The sequence below is a fragment of the Phascolarctos cinereus genome, unplaced genomic scaffold (genome assembly GCF_003287225.1).
Source record: "Phascolarctos cinereus isolate Bilbo 61053 unplaced genomic scaffold, phaCin_HiC Scaffold_1;HRSCAF=81, whole genome shotgun sequence".
Taxonomy (NCBI): domain Eukaryota; kingdom Metazoa; phylum Chordata; class Mammalia; order Diprotodontia; family Phascolarctidae; genus Phascolarctos; species Phascolarctos cinereus.
The window spans coordinates 37,552,064-37,577,548 of NW_027555514.1; the positions used below are offsets into that span (position 1 = coordinate 37,552,064).

General features: G+C 41.5%; 1 long non-coding RNA gene across 1 annotated transcript in view; it reads left to right on the forward strand.

The window, feature by feature from the left end:
- Nucleotides 1-25,485, forward strand: part of LOC110209052 (uncharacterized) — a 44,535-nt gene that overhangs the window by 10,340 nt on the left and 8,710 nt on the right. Inside the window, exon 4 of the long non-coding RNA XR_002324724.2 lies at nucleotides 25,193-25,384. This is a non-coding gene — a long non-coding RNA (uncharacterized LOC110209052). The remainder of the gene's footprint in view (nucleotides 1-25,192; nucleotides 25,385-25,485) is intronic.

A 25,485-nucleotide genomic window follows, 5' to 3' on the forward strand; every position in this document is an offset into this window, starting at 1 on the left:
CTTGTTTTCACTTAGCTGTCTGCTCACTGTGTGCCTGGGAGCTCCTGGGGGGGGGGTCTTTTGTCTTTCCTTGTATCCCCAGCCCTTAGCACTGTGCCTGGCAGATAATGAACCCTTGACGAATGCTTGTTGACTGTCTGACTCCTGGGCGGAACCGTTAACTACCAGTTTACTTGGGTCAAGCCACAAAAAATGTGACTTCAAATAATAGTGGGAGTGGGGGGTGGGGTGGGGAAGAGATGTAGAGGTGGACTCCAAGAAGATGGGGGGAGGGAGGTTTGGGCAGCAGAGTTGGACTGGGATGGAAGCCAATGTAAGGTTGAAGAGAGGAAACCATCTGGTGGCTTCCTATTTTAATTAATTATTCTGACTAATTAGGTGCTAAGTTCAGTTGTTTCTACCCTGTTGAAGGAATGTAAGTGCTGTCAGAGACTATTCTAAATTCCAGAGCCTTGGTTAAGACCCTGTGGGATTTTCAGGGGCCAGGGAAAGGAGAAGGTGCAGAGAAATGGTGTTCAGGGAACACCACTATTATTTGGCTGGAGCAGAGAGTATGTGCAAAGGAAACCCTCCAGGGATGGAGCTGATCCAAAGAGAATCAACCATGGACTTCACCAAGTGAATAGAGTGACAGAGAATGGGGTCATAGGTTTCAATCCTTTTGTTTGTTACAGGAACGGTGTGTTCTCAACTCATGTGCCAACATTTAATCCAAGATCCTCCCCATTATCCAAAATGCAGATTAGTTCCTAGTATCTCCCAGGGCTGGGTGTGTGAAGCCCAAGGGTTTTGGCCATGACCAAGATTATAAGTAGACTGTAAAGTATGTGCGCTCTCTTTTGGATACCGCTAGGGACTGGCATGCCACATCCTTGCCATTTGAATGACGGATGGCTTAGGCAGAACTTAGGTGGAAAGCCATCTGGGCTCATCTTTAGCTTGGCGAAAACAGGAACTTAGTTTTACTCCTGACCCCACAGCAGCCTCAGCTGGTTTGAGTTAGCTTGTTAGCCCTTCTGGTGAGCAAACCTTCTTAAAAGGAACCCCCATCTATGCGTGTCCATTTCCAGGGAACATCTTGCCTTCTTGGAATGGGCAGGGGATTCATTCATGACATAGATTTGTTCCTTCCTGTCAATCCTAATTAATAGCCAATAAATATCTATTAAGCACCTACTAAGTGGCACTGTGCTAAGCACTGGGGATACAAAGAAAGATAAAAGACAGTCCCTGTTCCTGACCTCAAAGAGCTCACAGTCTAACAGGGAGACAATATGAAATGAAGGTGTACATGCAACAGGAAATAGGAATTAATCAGCAGAAGGTAGGTATTAGAATTGGGAGGGCCATAGAAGAAAGGGATTTCTCCAGAGGGAAATGCTCCTGTTTCTATTAGTGTTAAGACCATGCCTTACTCATCTCTGAAATCATTTCAGTGCCTCACACAGAGTGGGGGCTTGCTAAATTGTCAAATGAGATTTAATTCTTTTTTGTTGTTGTTATTTATTTTTTAATTTTTTTTCTCTTTTACTTAGTATTTCATTTTTCCCCAGTTAACATGTAAAAACAATTTTTGACATTTGTTTTTAAAAGTCAGATTTAATTCTAAAGGGGAAAGGACTCATTTTACTGGGGGGGCGGGGGGGGGGGCGGCAAAACTGCTTCCAGCTTCTACAGTTTTTCCTCCTTTGAGATAATGAGATGGAGAAAAGGAAAGAAGCTTGAACTAACCCTGAATTAACCCCCTGCGAGGAGACAAGGATTTTTTTCTTCCAAAGCCAGATGGATTTGCCATCTGTTTCCCAGCTCAGTATTGAAGCCCGGAAGGGAACAGGAAGAATTAGGGAAAGCCATGGATCTGGAGCTCTGCTCCTGTTCCTTTTTCACTTGGGCCACCTCAACAAGCCCTCTCCAGCCTTCTTACATCTCAAGTACGTACTCTGATCCAGTAACACTGACCTTCTAGCTGTTCCTCAAACAAGACGCTCCATCTCCCATCTCCCGCCTTCTCCTTGGCTGTGCCCCATGCCTGAAATTCTCTCCCTCCTTGTCTCCACCTCTTGGCTTCTTTTAAGGCCCAGCTACGATACCACCTTCTACAAGAGGCCCTTCCTCATCCCCCTTCATTCTCCCATCTTCCTTGTGTTGATCATCTCCAATTCATCCTGTGGATAGCTTGTTTGCACATAGCTGCTTGCATGTTGTCTCTCCATCCAGACTGGGAGCTCCTTGAGAGTAGTAGAGACTGGCTTTTGCCTTTCTTTGTATGCCCAGGGCTTCACACAGTGCCTGGCATACAGTTGGCACTTAACTATTTATTGACTGACTTACTGATTCCAGCCACTGAAACCTCTTGGAGTCTTATCTCAAGCCATTATCCTTATCTCCCTCCTACTGGACCCTTGCACTTCTGACCTAGGCCCCCTACTCTAAGAGAAGAACCTTTTCTTTATCTTACTGGTGCCCATGCCCTTAAGGGAATGATCACCTACATGTATTCCCTTCTACCTACCCACCCTCCTTTACTTGTCTTCACCTGTTAGAGTGTTAGCTTCCTGAGGACAGAGATTGTCTTCCCTATTTGTATTTATGTCTCCAGTGCTTAATATAATGCCTAGCATGTAGAAGTACTTAATAAATTATCTATCCAGCCATCCAGCCAGCCAGCCAGCTACCCATCCATCCATCTATCATCTGTCTATCTATCTATCCATCTATCCATTCATCCACTATCTACCCATCCATCCATCCATCTATCCATCCATCTATCATCTATCATCTATCTCTCTATCTGTCTATCCATCCATTTATCTATCTATCTATCTATCCGTTCATCCATCTATCTATCCATTCAGCTACCTGTCCATCCATCCATCCATCTATCTATCTGTCCACCTATCTATCCAGCCAGCCAGCCATCTATCATCTATCTGTCCATCTATCCATCCATCATCTATCTATCCATCCATCCATCCATCCATTTATCTATCTATCCATTCATCCTTCTATTTATTTATCATTCCTGAGCCTCAGTTTCCATATCTATAAAATAAGAGGGTTAGACTAGGTATTCTGTAAAGTGTATGGGGGTGGAGTGAGGAATTCAGGGATGGCTTCAGGGAGGAAGTGACATTTGAGTTGGTCCTGGAGGTAAAGGTGGCTCTAAACAGCTAGATCGAGGTAAGCGTGTATTCCAGTTATGAGAGATGGTCTGTACAAATGCATAGAGGACTGGAGAGGGCAGGATGAGATCAGAGAATGGCCAACAGTATAGTTTGGCTAGAATGAGGCACACATGAAGGGCACTGCTGGGAAATATGGGAGGAGCCAGATTGGGGAGGGCCTCAAGTGCTAAATCAGGGAAGCACAGTGGAAAGAGCTCAGGATCTGGAGGCAGGAAGACCTGAGTTCAAATATGACCTCAGACACTAGCTGGGTGATGCTGGGCAAGTCACTTAACCTCTATTTGCCTCAGTTTCCTCAACTGTAAAATGGGGATCATAATAGCAGCTACCTACCAGAATTGTAGTGAAGATCAAATGAGATAATGTTTGTAAAGTGCTTAGCACGATGCCGGGCACATAGTAGGCACTTAGTAAATGCTTGTTTCCTTCCTTTAATCCTTTGGTTTCCAGCAAAGGACTTCTTCGATGTCCCATCATGGTGTGGGACATCTGAGCCTTTGAAGGATGTTCTGGTGGAATTCAGATTCCACCAAATTTGAAAGCTTTGCTAGTGACAGATTGTGTGTCTCTTTTCTGGGCCTATTTCTATGTGAATTGATTTTTGCAAGCTCATAGAATAACAGAGGTGGAACGGACCTCAGAGATCATCTACTCCAAACCCTCCATTTTACAGAGGGGGAAACTGAAGCTCAGAGAGAGGGAAATGATTTAGCCAAGGTCACCAGCTAAATTTGGAGAGGCCTATCACCACCAGTTTGGCTATAGGGCAGTGAGTATTTCAGGGACAATTCTTATAGATTTACCGAGTTATAGATTTGTTCTCTGCATCAACGGAGGGAGTGATCATACTGACTAAATCCTCGAATGAAATCCTTATATATCCTTGAATAATTGAAGTGTCCTATGGGCAGTTGGGAGCCAAAGAAGGTTCTTATTCAAGGAAGTAATATCAGCAGTAATATCAGCAGACCTACATACTAGGAAGATTCTTTTAGCACTGTATATAAGCCTTGGAAAAATGCCCCGGCCATGAGAACAAGTCAGTTGAAATCCTTTGAAAGTGTGCAGTTAAGCAAACCAGAGAGGCAGAGATAGAAATAGAGAGATCAAGAGACAGAGACAGAAAGAAAAATACAGACAGAAACACTTCAGAGAGAGACAGAGATGGAGGCAGAAAGAGAAACAGAGAGAGAAATAGTGAGACAGAAAGAAAGACAGAGACAGAAAGAGCTCAGAGAGAGACAGAGATAGAGAGACAGAGCGGGGCATATCTAGTCAGTCACAGGCCATGAGAAACTATAGAAGAGGCCATGATAGACAGCAATGACCAGGAACACCTTCCAGGAGCGTCCCAGAACCACAGAGGGAAAGAAGCTTGCTTATTTGTCTCTGTAAATGCCAGAGAATTCACTTGGGCTTGAGGGGCAGGGCTGTTCATTAGAGGGCTCCTCTTTGTTTTCCAAATGTTTTGTTTGGGGATTCTGTTTAGTTTTCTTTAGACTCTTAAGAAATCTTAATTCTTAATACTTAATTCTTTTTAATTCTATGGGTTGTGTTAACACTTAATACTATGAACTATGAACTTGACGCTATGAGCTGGGCTTTCTAGTGAGAAGTTGACTTCAGTATATGTGGCCCAACCACGGATATATTTCCCCAGGCTTCTTGGGTGGGGGCCATGAGAATCCCCCCAGATTTGCCCAGGTCCTTCATGTCCTGAGCCTCTGACATAAGCTTATGTCCCCTCTGTATAATGACATCTGGAATCCTGTCCTGTCTCTCCCAGGAAGGTGGGAGCTCTGTGAAGGCCAGAACCTTGTCTTATTCATGATAAATAGTGGTTGAATTTCCATTCAAATTATTGATTTGAGGGGAGGGGCAGGGGCAGCTGGCTCTAGACCAAGGAGACTGATGAAGTAATGGCAGTAACATGCCTCCTTGCTGCCTTGAAGTGATGAAGTGGTAGTGTAAGAAAAGGCAGTAAAACCTCTCGGAGATATGGAGGCTCCCCGGTTTCCTTATTTATCCTAAATCTCTCCCAGGCCCTTTTCACTTGTTATGGTTCTCTTCAGCCAGGCCTCAGTCATGTTCCTCCTTGAATCATATCTCACAGCCAGCCCCTCCTTATTTCCCAGCTCCAGAGGGGCCAGGGTGTAAAACTCAAGAAACTGGCAAGGCCGTCCAGTCCTTAGTGCACATTTTCAGAGTCCCTGGCTCTTTATTACAGACACATCAAGGAAGACTTGCCAGAGATCATCTGGGGAACATTAAAGTTGGGGAGATCATTCTGCTTGTTGCTACAACAGTGGAGTGACTAAGGAAACAGCCCCTCTCCCCACTTGGATCAGTAAAGCACCTCGCCCCCTCCCTAAGGCTGGGCCAGTACTTGATAAGCCTGCAATTGCTACCCTCCTTCTTCACACCATCCCAAGAGATGCCAGGTGCTCATCTAGCCTGTCCTGATCAGCAAAGAGAGACTTCCAGAGAGTTTCAGGGAAGTCAAGTCATGGATGGGCAAACCCCTTTTTTTCTTCCCCTTTAAAATTTTTATTCTTTTAATTTTTTAATTAACAAAAATCTATTGTCTCTCCCTCCCATTGTCCCTTCCCTGAATTGGAAGGGGGGAAAAAACATTTCTAATAAATATGCATAATCAAGCAAAATAAATTCCTCCTTAGGCCATCTCTAAAAAAAAAAATGTATTATTCTCCATATTTAGTCCATCCCCTCCCTGGCTAAGGTGGGAGCACACTTCATCATTAGTCCTTTGGGATCATGATTGGTCAATGTTCTTAAGTCTTTCAAAGTGGTTGGGTAAACCCACTCTTTCGGAGTCTTAAATCCCTGAGCCAATTCTCCCCCCCAACCCCCTTCCTAATAACGTTGTGTTTATGAAAACTTCCAGTGTCAAATCCCATTAGAAAAGCCTTTCTATTATGCAGAGATCATTACAAACTCCACTAGTCTTTGCCAGGAAGGTAATGGTTACAACTTGTTAATGACACCACAAAGAAAAAAACCAACAGCATTTAAAAAAAAAAAAGAAAGAAAAGTGTTTTCAATCAACCCTTTCAATTCCTGGCAGTAGGTTTTCCTCTCAGATTGGCTGTTTGAAATCTATGGCTCTGAAAGAATATTTTTCAGTCCTTCTGCTTCATCTGTTTTACAGCCTCCTCTCACCCCCAGTTTGGTTACTTGCAATTTTCTTATTTCCCCCTCGGGCTGAACTTTCTAATAATTGGTCACCACTGACTTTCCCAGTCCCCTACTCCCTCATTCCCCTCCAGCTCCAAGCCTGCCCAAAATCCACACGCTGCCGAACTGCCCGTGAATGGAAAAAACCCACCAGTCCCATATTTTCTAAAATTATTCCATTGTCTCCTTCGCTCTGAGATAATTCAGATGACCTTGCCTGCAATCGTCAGCCTTGGCAGGCACCTTGTTTACAATGGTCCCCAAGGATGGACAGTGGCTCTGTTCCTGGGATGATGATGTTATGGGATTGGGAAACTCTTCTTAAAACAATGTTGCAAACACAAAGTTCTTGAAATATTTGTTTTTAAATAGAGCTTCGCGTAAACACAAGAGCCACTTTCTCCAGTTACTGCCCTTCCCTCACCAGTCAGGAAGGATGTTCACAGACCAAAGGGGCCCCCTTTGTCTTGGCCAATTCTTACCTGAATTGATTTTTGTAGACTCTTAGGGTGGCAGAGGTGGAAGGGACGGACATCAGAGATCATCTAGTCCAAATCCCCCATTTTACAGAGGGAGAAACTGTGGCTCAGAAAGGGGGGAAATGATTTGACCAGCGTCACAGAACTGGTACATGGCAGAGCTGGAAGCTGGCAGATGATTTTAAAGCCAATAATCTTTCCAGTGTCCCATGCTCTCTCCCTCTGTTAGCTTACTAAAATTAATAGTTATCTTTTATTTTTTTTTTAGCCAGTTGGGGTTAAGTGACTTGCCCAGGGTCACACAGCTAGTAAGTGTCAAGTGTTTGGTCTGAGGCCAGATTTGAACTCAGGTCCTCCTGACTTCAGGGCCAGTGCTCTATCCACTGAGACATCTCACTGCCTCCCATAGTTTTCTTTTAGAAAACCATGCACGCTCATGCTGACTTGAGATGGAGTCATTTCCTTTTTTAAAAAGGGACCATAGGGTGAAACCTATCTTAGTTTGGGACTCTGCTCTTTATGTATGGGCAACAACCATCGTTAGGTAGGATCTCTGTTAGCCTGGAGGCAAAGAAGCAGAAGCTTCGATGTCTTCTCATTGAGTGATAAATAGTCCCTATGTTGTGGTTCAGTCTCTTCTTGTTTACAAATTTTTTTTTCTTTCCTTAATTCTCTAAGTTTGGGCTCTCTGGAGTAGGTGGGACTTGTCCCAAAATCTCATTGATCACATATCAACATATTCAGAATTTATAACACACTATCTTGAGTTAGAGCAATCATAGAATCTCTGAGTGGGGAGGGACCTCAGAGGGATCTGGTCCAAGTAGTAGCTGAGCAGAGAGATCCAGGCACAGCATCCCTGACCCATACTCATGTAGCTTCTGCTTAAAGACCCCTAGTGATGGGGAATTCATCACTTCCGAGGTAACTGGAAAGTTCTAATGGTTAACATTAAGTTTTCTCTTATATTAAGCTAAAATCAGCCTCTCTTCAACCCTCCGGTCTTATGTCTGCTTTCTGGGGCCAAAGAAAACAAATCTAATCCCTCTTCCCCATGGCAGTCTTTCCAATATTTGATGACAGCTATCATCCCTCCACTGCCCTAATTCTACCCTTCTAAACATCTCCTGTTCCTTCAGCTGCGTCACAAGTGGCGTGACTTCGAATCCTTTCACCATTGTGGTCAACCTACTGTGGATACCATTCATTTTGTTGATCTCTTTCTGAAAATGTGACAGCCAGGACTGAATACAACATTCCAAATTTGTCCCGACAAGTACAGAACACAGTGGGACCATTGCCTGCGTCATGCGGGATGTTGTGCCGCCAGCAATCAAATTCGCTCTTTTCGGCTGCCTTGTTATACTGTTGACATTAAACTTACAAACCACTCAAATTCCCACATCTTTTTTCCCATGAACTATCTGTTGTCTAGCCATATCTTCCCTATTTTGCATTTGTGTGGCTGGGGGTTTTTTGAGCATGACTTTATGGGCTTGGTTCCAGATTGTATGCCTGTCATCTGAGGGCACATTAAACTACATTCAAAGAGGCTGGTCACCACATCTCTCAAAGACCAGCTCTCTTAAGGCCTAGCTGGGTGGCAATCTGTGTAAGTAGAGGAAGGGCTCACATGCTGAAATCACAGAACCTTGAAGTACTGAAAGCAGTTAGGACTTCAGAGTGAATCCTGTGAGATTTCATCCATGAGATTCAGCCTTTTGAGAACTTTTTGGATACCAATTCAGACATCATACAGGCATGGTCTTTAATGATACTTTTTGTTTAATAATTTGAAAAGTAGAAATCTTCCTTGTCTAACTGGATACCAGAGAAACATGGAATTGTCTCGTGAATGTTAGTGGCTGTAGGGTCCTGGTGGGCAGAGCTTCCAAGTCCTAGAGAGTTATATAAATAAAGAAGGCTAGTTCTCTCCAGACCTTCTCACCCCTTCCTTAGCTCTTCAGTCAACAGCCCTGATCCGGGAGCTCCTAGTGGCAAACACGTTTCAAGCCTCACGGTACTTTACTGATGTCAGTTCTGTTCATGTCAGCTGTTAGCACAATCAGGGAGGCAGGGAACTTGATTGCTCAATAAATCCTTGTTGATGGGTTAATTGATTGGCTATGAAAGCAGGCAGGTTGGAGTTGTTGCCAATACTCCTAATGTAGTCATCAGAGCCTCTTCCAAGCTGAGGCTGCCCATAAAAGCAGATGGGCCAAGCCTCCCAGCTGGTGATATCTCAGATGTCAGGGCTGGTCCTTAAGCTGCAATTGCAGAACTTTGTGTATTGGCAGGGCTGTTATAATACCCATTTTACAGATGAGGAAACTGAGGCAGACAGAGGTTAAATAACTTGCAAAGGGGTCACACAACTGCTAAGTGTCTGGTACCAACAAAACCAATGCAACCGAGATTAAAAGGAAAGCAGAAAGCTGGGAAACACTCTTTACAGCCGGTGTCTCTGATAAAGGCCTCATTTCTCAAATATTAGAGGACAGAGTCAAATTTATAAGAACACAAGCCATTCCCCAATTGATAAATGGTCAAAGGATATGAACAGGCAGTTTTCAGATAAAGAAATCAAAGCTATCATAGGCATAAGAAGAAGTGCCTTAAATCACTTTTGATTAGAGAAATGCAAATTAAAACAGCCCTGAGGTACGACCTCACGCCTATCAGATTGGCTAAATATGACAAAAAAGGAAAATAATAAATGTTGGAGAGAATGTGGAACATTGGAACACTAATGCATTGCTGGTGGAGTTGTGAACTGATCCAACCATTCTGAAGAACAATTTGGAACTATGCCCAAAGGGCTGCAAATATGTGCATACCCTTTGATCCAGCAATACCACTTCTAGGTCTGTAGCCCAAAGAGATCATAAACCAAGGGAAAAGGACCCACATGTGCAAAAATATTTGTAGCAGCCTTCTTCATGGTGGCAAAATATTGGGAATTGAGGGGATGCCCATCAGTTGGGGAATGGCTGCGCAAGCTGTGGCACATGAATGTAATGGAATACTAGTGTGCAATAAGAAATGATGAACAGGCAGATTTCAGAAAAACCTGGAAAGATTTGCACAAACTAATGCAAAGTGAAATGAGCAGAACCAGGAAAACATTCTACACAGTATCAGCAACATTGTGTGATGACCAACCATGAATGACTCTGCTCTTCTCAGCAGCACAGTGATCTAAGACAAATACAAAGGACTTAGGAAGGAAAATGCTGTCCACATCCAGATAAAGAACTGATGGACTGTGAATGCAGATTGAAACATTTTTTTCACTTTATTCTTTTTCATGTTTTTTTTTCCTTTTGATCTATTCTTTCACAATTGTGACTAATATGGAAATATGTTTTACATGATAGTACATGTATAACCTATATCAAATTGCCCTACCATTTTAGGAACAGGGGAAGAAGGGAGAAAAATTTGGAACTCAAAATCTTGTAAAAATGAATGCTAAAAATTGTCTTGACATATAATTAGGGGAAAAAAATAAAATACCGTTTAAAAAAACCCACCAGCTAAACACAGCTAACTGTTAGGTAATCAGGGTTTTGTGAGCAGGACTCAACATTCATCTCATAAGGCTGTGCTGGAATGACGGAGAGAGCACAGCTGTTTTCGTTAGTCATTCTGATTTCAAAGAGATATAGAATGTGAAGATGAAGAGTCCTTTCTAAACAGTTGTTAGGCCCTTGAGACTTCAGCTATGTGACACTCGGTAAGGTCCCTAGAAGGAGCTGATTCCACTTCCAAAATCAGAAGTAATCTTTACATCCTCTGAACTCCTGTTAACACTCATTTCCTACATTCTTCATTGGACAGTTACCATGATCTGGTGCCTTGTGGGAGGGGGGATTTTAAAATAGTGGATTGACTGATTTTTTTAGACTAACATACCAGAATGTATACATCCAGGATATTGTCAGCTTTATGTGGTCCCCTTGACAAATGCTTTGTGTCCTCTTTTATTCACTTAATTCATTGAGGTTTAATTTTTTACTCCATATCCCTGAATGGGTCAGGGAGAACAGACAATGTGATCTCTGTCACTCATCAGGTAATATCAGAACTGTGGAGAGAAGAAAAGTTCGTCATCAAACAAAGGATAGAGGATTACAGAAGATAAAACTGATTGTTTTGATTACATAGTATTAAAAATATTTTGCAATATGACATGATAAACATTAAATGCCTACTATGAGCCAGGCACCGTGCTTAGTAGAAGGCATGTGAATAAGAAAAAGACAGTCCCTGCCTTTTCGGGAGGGAGGGGAGATCAATATACAAAAGGAAGCCAAAAAGAGGTGGGGATGCAGAGTGTCAGAGGGTACTGGGGGGTGGGGGCACGATGAAGATGATCGTAGAGTGGAAACCAGGCAGAGCACTTGTGGTGGCAAACAGAGAGATGGCTGGGATTTTGAAATTTCTGTAAAAAGAGGCCAAGGGAAGAGATTTTTGCTCTGCCCTCCAGCCCAAATACAAGAATTTGTTTTGCACAAACAAATCCAATATTGCTAAGATTAAAAGGGAAACAATTAATTGGGGGAAAATATTTCTGGCAAGTTTCTCTGAAAAAGGGTTTATTTCTAAGATGTAGATATAGATATAGATATATAGATATAGATGGGTATACTGATTCAAATTTGTAAAAGAGCCGTTCCCCAATTAGTAAATGGTCTAAGGATATGTGTGAATAGGCAATTTTCAAGGGAAGATATCCAGGCTATCTGTAGCCATATGAAAAAATGCTCCAAATCACTGCTAATTAGAGACACACACATTAAAGCAATTCTGAGATTCCATCTCATATCCATTAAATTGGCAAAGATGACAAAAAAGGAAAATGATAAATGTTGGACGAGCTGTGGGAAAACAGGCACATTGATAGTGATGGACTTGTGACTGGGTACAACCATTCTGAAAAGCAAATTAGAATTAACACACAAAAAGTTACTCAACAATATATCCTCTTTTCCCAGTAATTCCACTGCTTTGCCTGTACTGATCTCAAAAGAGATCAAAGAAATAGGAAAAGATTTTATATGTACAAAACAATTTACAAAAGCTCTTTTTGTGATGGCAAAAATAGTAGAAACTAAAGAGATGCCCATCAATTAAGGAATGGCTGTACAAGTTATGGCATATGAATGTTATGGAATACTCTTGTAAGAAATGAGGAAATAGATTATTTTTAAAAAATAATGCAAAGATGTATCAACTGATGCAGAGTTAAGTAAGCGGGACCAGAAAAACTTGTACTATAACATCAATATAGTGAAAAATGAGTTTTTGAGGACTTTTATAAACTGATAAAGAATGAAATCAGCAGAACCAGGAGAACAATTCTGCAATAACAACACTATAAAAAAAAACACTGTAAAGAACTTAGAAAGCTGTAACCAATGCATTGACCATCTATGATTCCAGAGGACAGATGATGTAGCATTCTATCCACCTCCTGACAGAGAGGTTTGCAGAGGACAGATTTAGGGTACAGAATATCTCTTTTTGCATATGGCCAATGAGGGATTTGTTTTGCTAGACTATGCAATTTGTGACAAAGAATTGGTTTTCTTTTCTTTATTTTCTCCCCATAGGGAGGGAGATGGAATGGAGAGAAAATAGATTTTTATTCATTAAACACTTTAAAACACTTTTGTTCATAAAAACACTTTAAAAATAGAAAGGTGGAAGGGTACTATATATGTGGAATATTGTATGCATTTTTAGAGGAGGTCACTATTGTTAGTTTTGCTTAATTATTTTACTTTCTTACTAGAGCTGTCATAGAATGGGAATGATCTAGAAATGTTTGTAATGTAAAAACAAAAGACGTCAAAAAGACTTTTTTTTTAAAATTTTGATCCCGTTTATTTCCTCTTGGTGACAGCAGGATATCAGTACCCAAATTCTGTGGAGAGCTTTGGGTGGAAAAGGGCCAGAAAAAGAGCATGCCCAGAGAAAGTAAATTTCCAGTATGTCGAAAGCCGAGAATGAGAGTGCTCAAGGCTGACCATAGACAGTGATTCCCCCAACCCTCCTTTCTTCTAGTAGGCTCTTTCACGTAACCAAAACGTCATGAGCTGAAATGGGGATGGGGTGGGCAGGGATATGGAGGTTAAAAAGACGGCAGAAATGGACCGGTCACTAGCGGACTCCCTAAGTTAGAAATCTCCAGTGTTTCCATGGTTCTGACTAACAGAAAGGGAAGAAGGCCTACAGAACATTAGGTGAACCCTGTGGCAGATTAACCAGGTGTGGACCAGGCAGGCATGGATGGATTGAAATCTGTGGTGTTGAAGATCACATGGCTAGTAAGTGTCTGAGGCCAGATCTGAGCTCATGAAGGTGAGTCTTCCTAACTCCAAGCCCAGCGCTCTGTGCACTGTCTTGGATCACTATATAATAAGGGTCAGCTATTTTATTAAACTACTGTGAGGTAGTTTGCTCTGTCATGGAACTTAAGCAGACAATTACTAAGTGCTTAATGGTCCAGGGACTATAAGAGGTACCGAGTTTAGATAAGAAGTGATCCTTGCCCTCATAGAACTTATAGTCTAGTAAGAGGATGTGACAGGTACACAAATAAAAATAATGGTCACTGCTGTCCATCATTCTTCCATACGAGCGCCGCCCCGCACCCATATCCAGTCAGTGGTCAAGTTCGATTAATTTTGCCTTTGTAGCATCTCTCCTATTCATCCCCTTCTCTCCTCAGACACTACCCCCACTCTGCGTAGACCCTCTTCATCTCATGCCTTGATTATTACAATAGCTGCTGGGGCTCTGCCTACCTCAAGTCTCTCCCCACTCCAGTCCACTCTCCATTTTGCCACCAAAATGATTTTCCTAAAGGGCAGGTCTGATTCTGTACCCCTCTACTCAATAAACTCCAGTGGCTGCCTGTTGCCTCCAGGATCAAATACGAACTGCTCTGTTTGGCCTTCAAAGCCCTTCATAGCCGGCCCCCTCCTGCCTTTCTGGTCTTCTTACAGCCTGCCTCCTCCTCGTGCTCTGTGATCCAGTGATGCTGGCCTCCTGGCTATCCTTCCCACACAACTCTCCATCTCCAGACTCCGATGAGTTTCATTGGCCGTTCGCCAGGCCTTCAGTGCTCTTCCTCCTCGTCTCCACTTCCTGTCTTTCTTGCCTTCCTTCAAGGCTCAGATAAAGCCTTATTTTCTGCAAGAAGCTTTTCCCAGTCCTCTTTAGCCTTAGTGCCTACCCAGTGAGATTAGCTCCAATTTATCCTGTCTGAGTCATAGAGCTTTTGTTGTTGCTGTTTTTGCTTGTTTGTTACCCAATGTTTCATAGTTTGTGTCTGAACCAAGACTAGAAGTCAGGTCTCCCGATTTTTAGCCATCAACCTGGATGACAGAAAATTTTAAGCAGGCACCTGAGTAATCAAAAAACAATAACAATCACTCGCATTTTCATAAAACTTCAAAGTTTACAAAATGCGTTCCTTAGACTCCTTCATGAGTACAAGTGTTATTATCCATCCCCATTTTACAGGTGAGGAAACTGAGGCTCACAAGGAACTTGTGGTATAATTGGAAAACCAGGACATTTATATTGTCAGGGATGTAGGATAGCAAGAGAAGAGGTGTAACAAGAAAATGTATGCTTCAGTGTCAAATGAATGTGCAGGGAGCACAAGGATTTGGGGCGTAGGTAAGAAAAACCACCCACTCCATCAGGCCCTTTTCCATCTTATTTTCAAGTTGATTTGTATGACAACTAGGGGAATTATCGGGGCTGAAACGAATCCTTTCATAGCAGATCTACCAATGCCTTTGCAAACTGGCTAAGTAGAATCCGCAGGATGATTTTAAGAGATGCAGACTCTCTACATAGGGTATGTTAGTTCAAAGGAACTTTCCGACCTTAACTCCAATAAGTGTTTAGACTGCAATCAAAAAAAAAAATTTAAAGATAGACTTAAAAAATGCCTGAGGGTTTCTAGCTAGCTGGCTAGGTACGGCTGGCTGGGTATATTTGACAAAAGAGCTAACAGCAGAATTAGAGTTTGAAAACCAGCTAGGGGCACCTCAGAGCTATAGTCACAAAGAGGCTACTTTGCTTCTGAGCAAGGAGAAAACTACATAGTACATATATCTATCAAGCTAAACACCATAGAGAATAGCAGCTGTAGAGATACTCAGTAATATTCAGGAGACAAAACACAAGAAAGAAGCCAACAAGTAGATGTCTATACAAAAATGTAAAAAATATGAGTAGTGAATTGCTAATTAACTTATGGAATTATTAAATGGGGGTAGGCACACTTGGTTCTTTGGGTACTTGCCAGGAAAGACCATGATGGCAGTGGGGAATAATGCTTCAGTCACAGTTTAATAAGACGCTGAGAATACTGGCAGAAAAAAAAATACAGAGACAAATGGTATAGAGGTACAGAGGCAGATGGAACGAGGAGCAGAATAGGGTGGCAAAGGAAGGCTGGCAGTGATGGGGAAGGGAATGGGAGGGAGAGAGGCACAGAGAGTCATGTAACCATGGATTAGAGTTGGGAGCATTCGATCAGCATGGACCCAGCTAAGGATGGAGGAGTTCTTGGGAGGCAGGAATTTGGAGTCTCATTTTTATAGGGTTTTAGTAGGGGAGAGACTCCTATCTATGCCACCTTGGGGTTATTCATTAATATATCCACATCATCTCTAAGTTATCAGCAACATTTGGTGTTCTGCTGGTCTTAACTGCAGATGTCAGGAGCTTACCTGGGGTTACAGACCATAGGCAGTTAGCATGCCGAAAAGGCTCTTAAAGCAAGATCTAGCTGCCTTTTCCTGATTTAGCACATAGTCTCAGGATGTGATTTTAGGTTAATGTATGATACAGTTCACAAGTAACTGTTACACTCCTTTGATCTACAAGTGATTTCTAGGTTCCTATTTGCAATCTTCCTGCTATTGTTACTTTATACTGGCAACTTACTTAAAAGGGGGCAGGGGTGGGCACTGTTTGCCTCAGTTTCCTCATCTATAAAATGAGCTAGAGAAGGAAATAGCAAAAACACTCCAGTATCTGTGCCAAGAGAAGCCCAAGTGGGGTCATGGAGAGTTGGACATGATTGAAACTACTGAACAACAGACTTAAGAAAATGCTACTAATGCGGATTAAACTTAAAATTGTGTTATGCATACATTTTTATCGGGGGAGCTGATTGTTAAACATTTATTGGCAGAATCCTGGTTTTGATTAACTGTTTTTTAAAGGAAAGAACTATGACAGTGAGATAGGGAGTACAGTTGCTTAATTGGGAAATGATGGACATGACAAAATAAAATGTTTCCATGTAAAATTTCCAAATTTAAATGTAAAAAAAATGCAGAGCAAAACAAATAAAATAATGAGCATTCAGCTATGTAATTACCCACAAAAAGAAAGAAAAAATGAGTAGTATTGCATAGTAAATGGAATGCTAGACTTAGAGTCTGGAAAACCTTGGTTAAAATCCAGTCTCTGACACTTTTACTAGCTGTATGGTCATGGGTAATTCATTTCACCTCTCTGAGCCTCAGTTTTCTCATCTGTAAAATGGGGATAATTATGGCCGCAGTATCTGCCTCGCTGGGTCGTTCTGAGATTCAAATAAGTCACTGGATATAAAGTGCTTTGTAACCATCACAGTGCCATATGAATGGCAGTTGCTCTAATCATCATCGCCATTATGAACAATCTTCATTAAAGATCAAGAAGATTGTTCTTCAGAGTCTTACAGGGAGAGGCTTGGAAAAGAGCTAAGATAATCATTCCCCTTATTAAAGTAGCTCCTCATATTAAACATTGAGCTTAAAGAGCATGAGTGGTTTTCAGTTCTAACTCTTCTGTTTCCTTCATGGAAAATATATCTTGTTTTAGATAGAGTTAAAGGCAGCAGATTCAAGTGGAAAGAAAGCTGATTGTGGAATCAAAGACTCTGGATGCCCGGGATTGAAATCTCACCTTCAGAGGCAGGAGCATGGGATCGAAGGAAATTCTGATAGTTAACTGTGTAGAGTAGGTTAGATCTTCCAAAGGAGAGAGTACATACAGAGAAGTAGCACTCCCTCTGCACTCACCCTCCCCAGCCCTCCTCCCATCAGCAGGTTGGGTCTCTAGAGGATTTAGGTCATTCCTCAGGGATCTAGAAGTGAAGGGCTGGGGTTTCTCTAATACTGTTTATTGCTAATGAGCTGCCATCAGATGTATTTCCTCCAATATCAATTAACCAGTGGATGTTGATTTACCTTTACAAAGGGCTATCTGCTGAGCAAGGACAGAATTACACAAATATCCCCTTTTCTCAAGCTGGGGCCACACTCTCCTCATTTAACATACTTGGTGTCTGGGAAAATTGGGTTCAAATTTAGTGCAAAAAGATAGGGTATGGAATATATATGGCCAAGGAATATGCCCTGGCTCTGGGAATCCTTTGTTCTCTTTGTGGAGTCTTCAGCAAGCTCACTAGAAATAGCCAGTGGACCACTTACTAGCTGTGTGACCCTGGGCAAGTCACTTAACCCCAGTTGCCTCACCAAAAAGCAAAAAAGAAAAAAAAGAAATAGTCAATGAACAAATCATTCCCTTGTTCAGCTAGGCTAGACCCTTTCAGGACACGATGTCTCTGCTGCTGGGCTGATCCACTTTGGGGCTGAGTCAAGCAGCCCCTGATGGATGGTTCTTCATTGGACTCAGCTACTGGGTTGTTGTAATTTTTTGAGAGTGATTTTTCATTTTATTGTAATTGCCTTTAATGTAGAATAAAAGGAAATTTGGCTATTATTTTTTCTTTTAAACATGACACTATGTATACCATCTCCCAGCTGAAACAATATTCTTCAAAGCTGTTCTGACTGAATTCTTTTCTCTTTTAAATGAAATTATTTTATTTTAAAAAATTTGCCTTCTCTCCCTCCCACCTTCCTTTTTTCCTTTCTCATTGAAAAAGCAAGAAAAAACAAACCTCTGTCACAAACTTATATTAGTCAAGCAAATTCCCACATTGCCCACATCCAGAAGACCCCCTGACTCCATGTGCCTCATTCCACACTCTGAGTTTGTCACCTCTGGGCTCTTTATGAGGAGGGAGCCCCATTTTCCATCATGTAGGCCAGCTACTGTTACTACAGCTTGTGTCAGCACAACCTCTTGGATGGGTTTACTACTTGGATGGGTTCTCCCAGTCTCACCAGTCATCTGGACAATCCCCTCAGTCACCAAAGATTGGGAAAGAAGCAACACAGAAAAGTCAGAGGTGCCAAGTGTTCACAGCCACATGATAAATGGGTGAGAGATAGGACCAACTCTCAAGTCAGTTAGAACACTCTCTGTCATCACACAGTACCAGCCCTTCAGTCACTCATAGCCAGAAGAAGGCTCACCAAAACTTCATGCGTTGGTTTGAGACAAGGCAGAAAATAAAGGCCAAGTCCTCATATGTTTTAAAGACTGGGTCCTCATTGTTTAGTGATCCTTTTTAGAGAAAGTGTTTAATCTAATGACTAAACCCAAATATGGTGAGGGAGGAATACGAGTTACTGAGGGTAACAGAGGAGAATTCAAAGACAGAAGTTGAACCAAGGCAGTGTTGCATTGCAGAGAAAAAGGGGACAGAATTTTAAGAACATGGTCACAATCATCTCCACTTGAAGGGCTGGAGAGAGATGGAAGTGAAGGTAGACTGAATAAAGGTCACTCTAAACTTTGAGAAGACAGGTTCATTGAAGGGATGAGGATGGCAGCCAGTTTCAGGGGCTTAAGGAGAACTTGAGTGTAGCCCATGCCTTTGAGCAGTCTAACAATGCAAGGAGGGAAGGAAAGAGAGCAGGAGCCAGGAATAAGAGGACAGCCATGCACCACCAACCTAATCCTGCAGCAACCATTAATGGCACTATATAGAAGCATTGGAAAACCCAATGTCCACTTCGGACAAGGCTAATCACTCAGAAGAAGTAAGAACCGTGAAAAGTGGGTCAGCATCTTGCCCCTAGGAAAGCTGGATTGATGCACTTTCAACTCTTCATACAAGTCCCCAAGCTTGGGGGGCTCACACTGACCTTGTCAGTTTTAAGTGAGTTGGTATTAGCTGGAAGGAATAAGAGAAGTCTATATTTCGCTTGCAACTTCACATTTCCTTCCTGTCCATTTTCATTAGTGATATGAGTGCACTTCTCGCTCCAGCCCTTCCAATCAATAAACCTCTACTGACAACCTGTTCAGTCAGTCTCTGCAAATGCCTGAAAAGCATGGAAGGTCTTCTGAATTCATTAGCACTGAAAGTATTCAGTCAGACCTTTTTCTCATCTTGGGCTTCTTTCAACTTCCCTTTAAAAAGATTCTCCCTTTCAAAATGGCAATGTTTCCCTTGTTAACAGTGCCTCCTAAGAAAGAAAGGTCCCACTTGTAATGAAATAGTCATTCAGCACACAGCAGGCACTTAACAAAATGCTTGTTGCATAAGTGTATATTCGTGAAATAATGAATGAAATGAGAAGAACCAAGAGAACATTATATACAGTAATAGTAATATTGTTTTAAGAACAACTTTGAGAGACTAAGCCATTTGGACTATTATAAATACCCAAATTAACTACAAAGGACATATAAAGGAAGATGCTATCTGCATCTAGAGAAAGAACTGATAAATAGAAATATGCATAGAATGAGTTTGCAGATATGTGTGTGTGTATATATATATATATAAATATGCATACATATATATGTACATACCCACCTGTCTAATGGTAACCATCTCTAGGGTGGGAGGAGGGAAGAAAAAAGGGGAAAAAAAGAAATTTACATGATAACTTTATATATATTTAAAAGGAATAGCAAGTTGTGCATAATAGATTTGCAGTTTCATGTGCAATCACCTTTTTTATTATACTGTGTTATGGAAATGCTTGTTTTATTCCATAAGTTAAAAATAACAAATTTTTTAAAAAGAATAAGCATAAACTAGGAAATGAGACATGTAGGCAGTGGGGCATAGAAATCTATCCCACCCTACAGGAAAATTGAAGGGGAAGGAGATAAGAGGAGGGGAGGGAGATAAAAGGGAGGGCAGATTAGGGGAAGGGGTATTCAGAATGTTCGCCATCTTGGGGTGGGGTGAGGCACAAGATGGAGAGAAAATTTGGAACTCAAAATCTTGTGGAAGTGAATGTTGAAAACTGAAAATAAATAAATTAATAAAATCTGGGAAAAACTAAGCATGTATTCATATTAACAGTCCTTGTGGGAGCAAAAAGAGCAGGACACAAAATGGGTGCCTGTCATTTGAGGGAATTGCTGAACATGTGATTTAAGTAAGTAGCTGATTAAGTGATTTTTCCTAAAATGTGGCTCATTGTCCTACACTACCATTCTTCTCTATGGCACTTGTTCTCAAAGTATGGTCTAGGGACCCTTGGGGATCCCCAGTACCCTTTCAGGGAGACCCAAGATTTCAAAAACTGTTTTCATAATAATATTGAGGCATTTTAATTTCTAATATGGTAAATATCGATAGGTGTAATTCACATAAACAAAAGTTTTTTGGAGGGTCCTCAATTATTTTAAAAGTATAAAGGTGGTCATGAGACCCAAAAATTTAAAAAATGTTGCTCTGTGGTATTAGTTTGGGTGGATTTACCTAGGACACCTACTCAATAAACTTTAGGGTCTCCTTATTACCTCTGTGATAAAATATAATCTCCTCTGTCTTTTAAAGCCTTTCACAATATAGAGTCCAACCTATCCTTACTCCCTTTCATATATGCTATAGTCCAATCAAATTGGCTGTCTTATTTTCCTCACACATGATACTCTATCATCCATTGCTGTTAAATTTAACATTCATTTAAAAGAAAAAAACTTAAACTGGAGAACACTAAAAAAAATTGTACACAACAATTCAAAGTTTCATATACAGTCCTGTTTTGAAATATTCATATTTTGTTGTTGTTTTAAAAATTCATATTAAAAAGTAAAAATTTTTGAAATCCTGTGCTCTGGACCCTTCTTTGAAGTGTTGTTTTCATCCATGCTGGGCAGATGGCCCAAGTAGTTTGACATTTAGCAGACATATGGACATTCCTGTCTGCCACCTTCTATGCCCACTCCAAAAGATGCATTCCAATTAATACCAATAACATATCTATGATGGTCCTCTATGGAATCTGCAAGAGTGGTTTAATAAATTAAGCTGAATTAGAAATACAACCCTCCTTCAATCAAGTCCTCTTGACTCCAGGCCTCATGTTCTATCTAATGTGCCACCTAGCTGCCCCAAGAGGCTAGTCTATTGATCCTTTATCGCCAAATTGATAAAGAAGGTCTGTGGTCTGGGAAATAACAATCAGATGGACAGTCCCTTGAGTTAGCCCCTGTCCTTTCAGGGTAGCGGCAAAGTCCATTTCCTCCATCACCATTTAAGGGACATCCATATGTTAGTTCAACAGTGGGCTTGCTTTGTGGCATGGAATCCCTCTTACCCACTAACAGCCTTCTTCCTCTGCTAGTCTGATTGCAGCTGCTCCAGGAAGGCCTTGAGGATGTCTACAAGTACATATGTGACTCCTAGGCAAGTCACCTAACTCCTATTGCCTCCAGAGAAAGAGGGAGAGAGAGACTAACTAAAAAAGAGTCACCATGGATCTTATTGAGTACCTGGGGCTTGATGCTATCAACTAACTGATAATGCTATCAATCTCCTATTAGGGACATCAGAAGGACTTCACTATTCACAAGAAAACAATGGGCGTAGTTGATAAAAGTTATAAATTTGGAATCAAGAAGACAGGTTCAAATCCTTCCTCTAACACTTGCTAGCTGTGTGACCCTGGTAAAGTAGCTTAACCTCTCTCAGGCTTAGTTTCCTCATCTGTACAATAGGAATAATGAAAGCACTTACCTGGGAGTGTTGTTATAAGGATCAGATTATAAAAACTACAAGAGGCAGCTAGGTAGCATTGTGAATGGAGTACTAGATCTGGACCTGAGTTCAAATCAATTTTTTTTAAATTTTTAGGCACTTGGGGTTAAGTGACTTGCTCAGGGTCATGCAATTAGTGTCAAGTGTTTGGTCTGAGGCTGGATTTGAACTCAGGTCCTCCCAACTTCAGGGCAGGTGTTCTATCCATTGCACCACCTAGCTGCCCTAGCTGTACGATCTTGAGCTAGTCACTTAGCTTCACCATGCCTCAGTGTCCTCATCTATAAAATGAAGATTATACTGTTACCTGTGTCCCATGGTTGTTGTGAGAATAAAATGAGTTTATATTTGTAAAGTGTTTTACAAACCTTCAAGTGCTATACAAATGCTAGCTATTATATCTATTCAGAGAGATGCTATATATAAAGAGTATTGGGAATTTCAAAGCGTTATATAAATATCAGTTATTATTATTGATGTCACCCAATGAGTTATCAACTCCTCTGGGGAACAAATATTTCTCTGTTTTACACTTTTTCTTTTTGTTACTGACATTAAGAGATTAAATTAACGCCTAATGCTGTAAGAGCTCAAAATGTTTATGTAACAATTCTAGGAGTGTCATTAAAGCTACATTTTGCCCTACTGAGTCAGGAACTCTTGGGGGTGAAGGCATGTGGCAATTGATCAATAATACACTTGGCAGAATCTTGTGCTTCTCTCCCCCTTTAGTAAATTGCATGACTCTGAAGATGGGGTTTACTTGAAGACAAGCATTTGTGAAAGCCAGCCTGTTTGTCAAGCATGCCCGAGATAGCTGTGTAGATCATTCTCATAAAGATTTTATGACAAGGAAAAAGTAGTTATTGGCGTCCTTTAGATTGGCCTTTGGGGGTAATAATTCCATCCATAACTTTTTGTAGACATTCAGTACCTTCCCCTTTTTCATGTATATCGAAAATCAATGCCTCCGTGCTTTGAAAATCATGCCACCACCAGCTACAGTTTCTTCTGTGCGCACACGGTTTGGTCCATCTGCGTTTCCCATCTTTATCTGCTTTAGCGTGATGCAGCCAGCCAATCTGTTATCAAGACCCGTCAATTCCACCATGCTAACATCTCTTGTACACACCCCTTCTCTCCTCTGATGCTGCCACCACCGTGGTGGAGGACCTCATCACCTCATCCATGCCTGGACTATTGCACTAGCCAGCTGGTTGGTCTCCTGGCCACAAATCTCTGCCCACTCCAGTCCATCCCTCTCTCAGCGGTCAGAGTGGTCTTCCTAAAGCACAGGTCTGACCATGTTATACCCGTGTTCAATAAACTCCCATGGCTTCCTATCACCACCAGGATTGAGTATCCTCTGTTTAGCTTCTGCAGGCCTTCATGCCCTTACTTATCCAGACTTATTATGCATCCCTCCCCACCTTGCACTCTGCCCTCTAGCATCACTGGCCTCTTTGCTATTCCTAGCACAAACATTCCATTTCCTGGCTTTTGGCATTTTCCCCTGGCTATCCACCATACATGGACTTCTCTCCTTCCTACCTCTGCCTCCTGGCATTTTAAGCTTCAATCGCCAAGGTAAATCTCACCTTCTTCAAGGAGTCTTTCCTGATCCTCCCTAATGCTAGTGCTTTCCCTCTGTTATCTCCAAAGTATCTTGTCTTATTTGTATCTTATTTCTTATTATATTATTTGTATCTCATATCTCATGACATTATCAGTGTATCTTATTTTATTATATTGTTTGTATCTTATATCTCATGATGTTATCAGTGTATCTTATTTGTACAAAGCGTTCCGTACCTTGTCTCCCCACATCAGACTGGAAGGTCCTTGACAGCAGGGACGGTTTTTCTTTCCCTTTCTTTGTATCTCTAGCAGCTGGCACAGTTCTTGGTATATAGTAGGTGCTTGTCACCTGATGACCATTTTCATATTTAGAAAATCTGAAACTGAGGTTTTATGATCCACATGTGCTGGTTCCCCTGTCATTGATTATGAAATAGTTTGTTATTGAAAATGAGAAAAGAAAAAAGAAAAAAAGAAAACGAGAGCAGATTCCTCCTGTTCTTCATGCATTTATGAACACTTCAGTTTTCACCTCTTTGGGTGATCTGTCAGTGCTGAGGTCTCATGCCAAGCTTTCTGCAGATTTTTTTCCCCTTCTACAGCAATTTACTTGTTTTGAGGCAATACTGTTTATAATCTTCCATATCTTAGCCCATAATGTTGTTGTCATTCAGTCGTTTTCAGTCATGTCTCATTCTTCATGACCCCATTTGGGGTTTTCTTGGCAAAGATGCTGGAGTGGTTTGCCGTTTCCTTCTCCAGCTCATTTACAGATGAGTAAACTGAGGCCAACAGGGTTATGTGACTTACTAGGGTCACATAGCTAGTAAGTATCTGAAGCCAGATTTGAACTCAGAAAGATGAGTCTTCCTGACATCAGGCCAGACTTCCATCCTGTGTCATCAGCTGCCCGTCATCCCAGAACATGTTTTAGAACAACTTGATATTCTAGACTGGTGTGGCCCTTGGCCACCATGAACTCTTCAGGTTAACAAGGAGAATGAGATGGTCTTTTTGAAAAAAGAGGGGGAAAGAGAGAACAAAGAAATAGGATATGAAGGAGCAGAGAGGAATCTAGGCCTGGGTCAGGCAGTTGGAGAGTAGAAAAATGTGGAGCATAGGAGAAATGGGCATAGGAGGAAGAGAGACCCCTGAGCCCCTGGAGCTAAGAATCACATATGAGGCTTTCCCCAAAGAGGAGAGACCAAGGTGCTCCAGAGGAAAAGCAGCTGCTTGTCCTCCAAGGAATAAGGATGTGGGTCCCAAGGTGCTGTTAGGTGAAAATCATCTAGTAAAAATCAGAGGAACAAAGGAGCATTTCTTAGCGGTAAGAAATGCCTAAGGGAATGGTTTCAGAGGAACCTGGTAAGATTTGTATGAACTGATGCAGAATGGAGTGAGCAGAACCAGGGGAACAGTTTATATAATAATAACATTATAAAAACAAACAACTTTGAAAGACGTAAGAACTATGATTAACAAAATGATAAACTGTTATTCCAGAGGACCATTGATGAAGAAGGTTTCTCACCTTCTGACAGTAAGGGGATGCAGAATAAGACACACATTTTAGGGCACGAATCTAGGATTATATGAGAATCTGTTTTGCAAAAGTACACATATTTGTTACAAAAGTTTTCTTCCCTTGACCCAGTGGGGAGAGGGAAGCAGGAAGAAATTAAAATAAATGCTTGTTAATTGAAAAAAAAAGTCTTTTTTTTTTTGAGAGGTGACTAGTGGAGATTGGTGCCTGCCTACTCAGGGGCACTGAAACAGTTATTTGTCAACCTAATAATAAGAGAAATCTGCTGTCTTACCAGGCTCTGTATCCAAGAGAACTTCCCAAGACTTGTCAAACCTGAAGATTCCTGTCTGCCTCTAGTGATTCACTGGGGACCCATCTGATAGTGCCAGAAGAATCATTAGCATTGCTAATGACCATGAAGTCATGGGAGAGAAATTGAAGACCTTCAGGACACAGGTGGAATTTTCATCATGGCATTAGATCAAAGGTAAAGGAGTAAGAAGAGAAAGGCAGTATGGGAAAGTGCACAGCTGGGAAATAAGATCATGTCTGAGAAGGAGATTTGGCATTCTGGGCCATAGCTTAAAA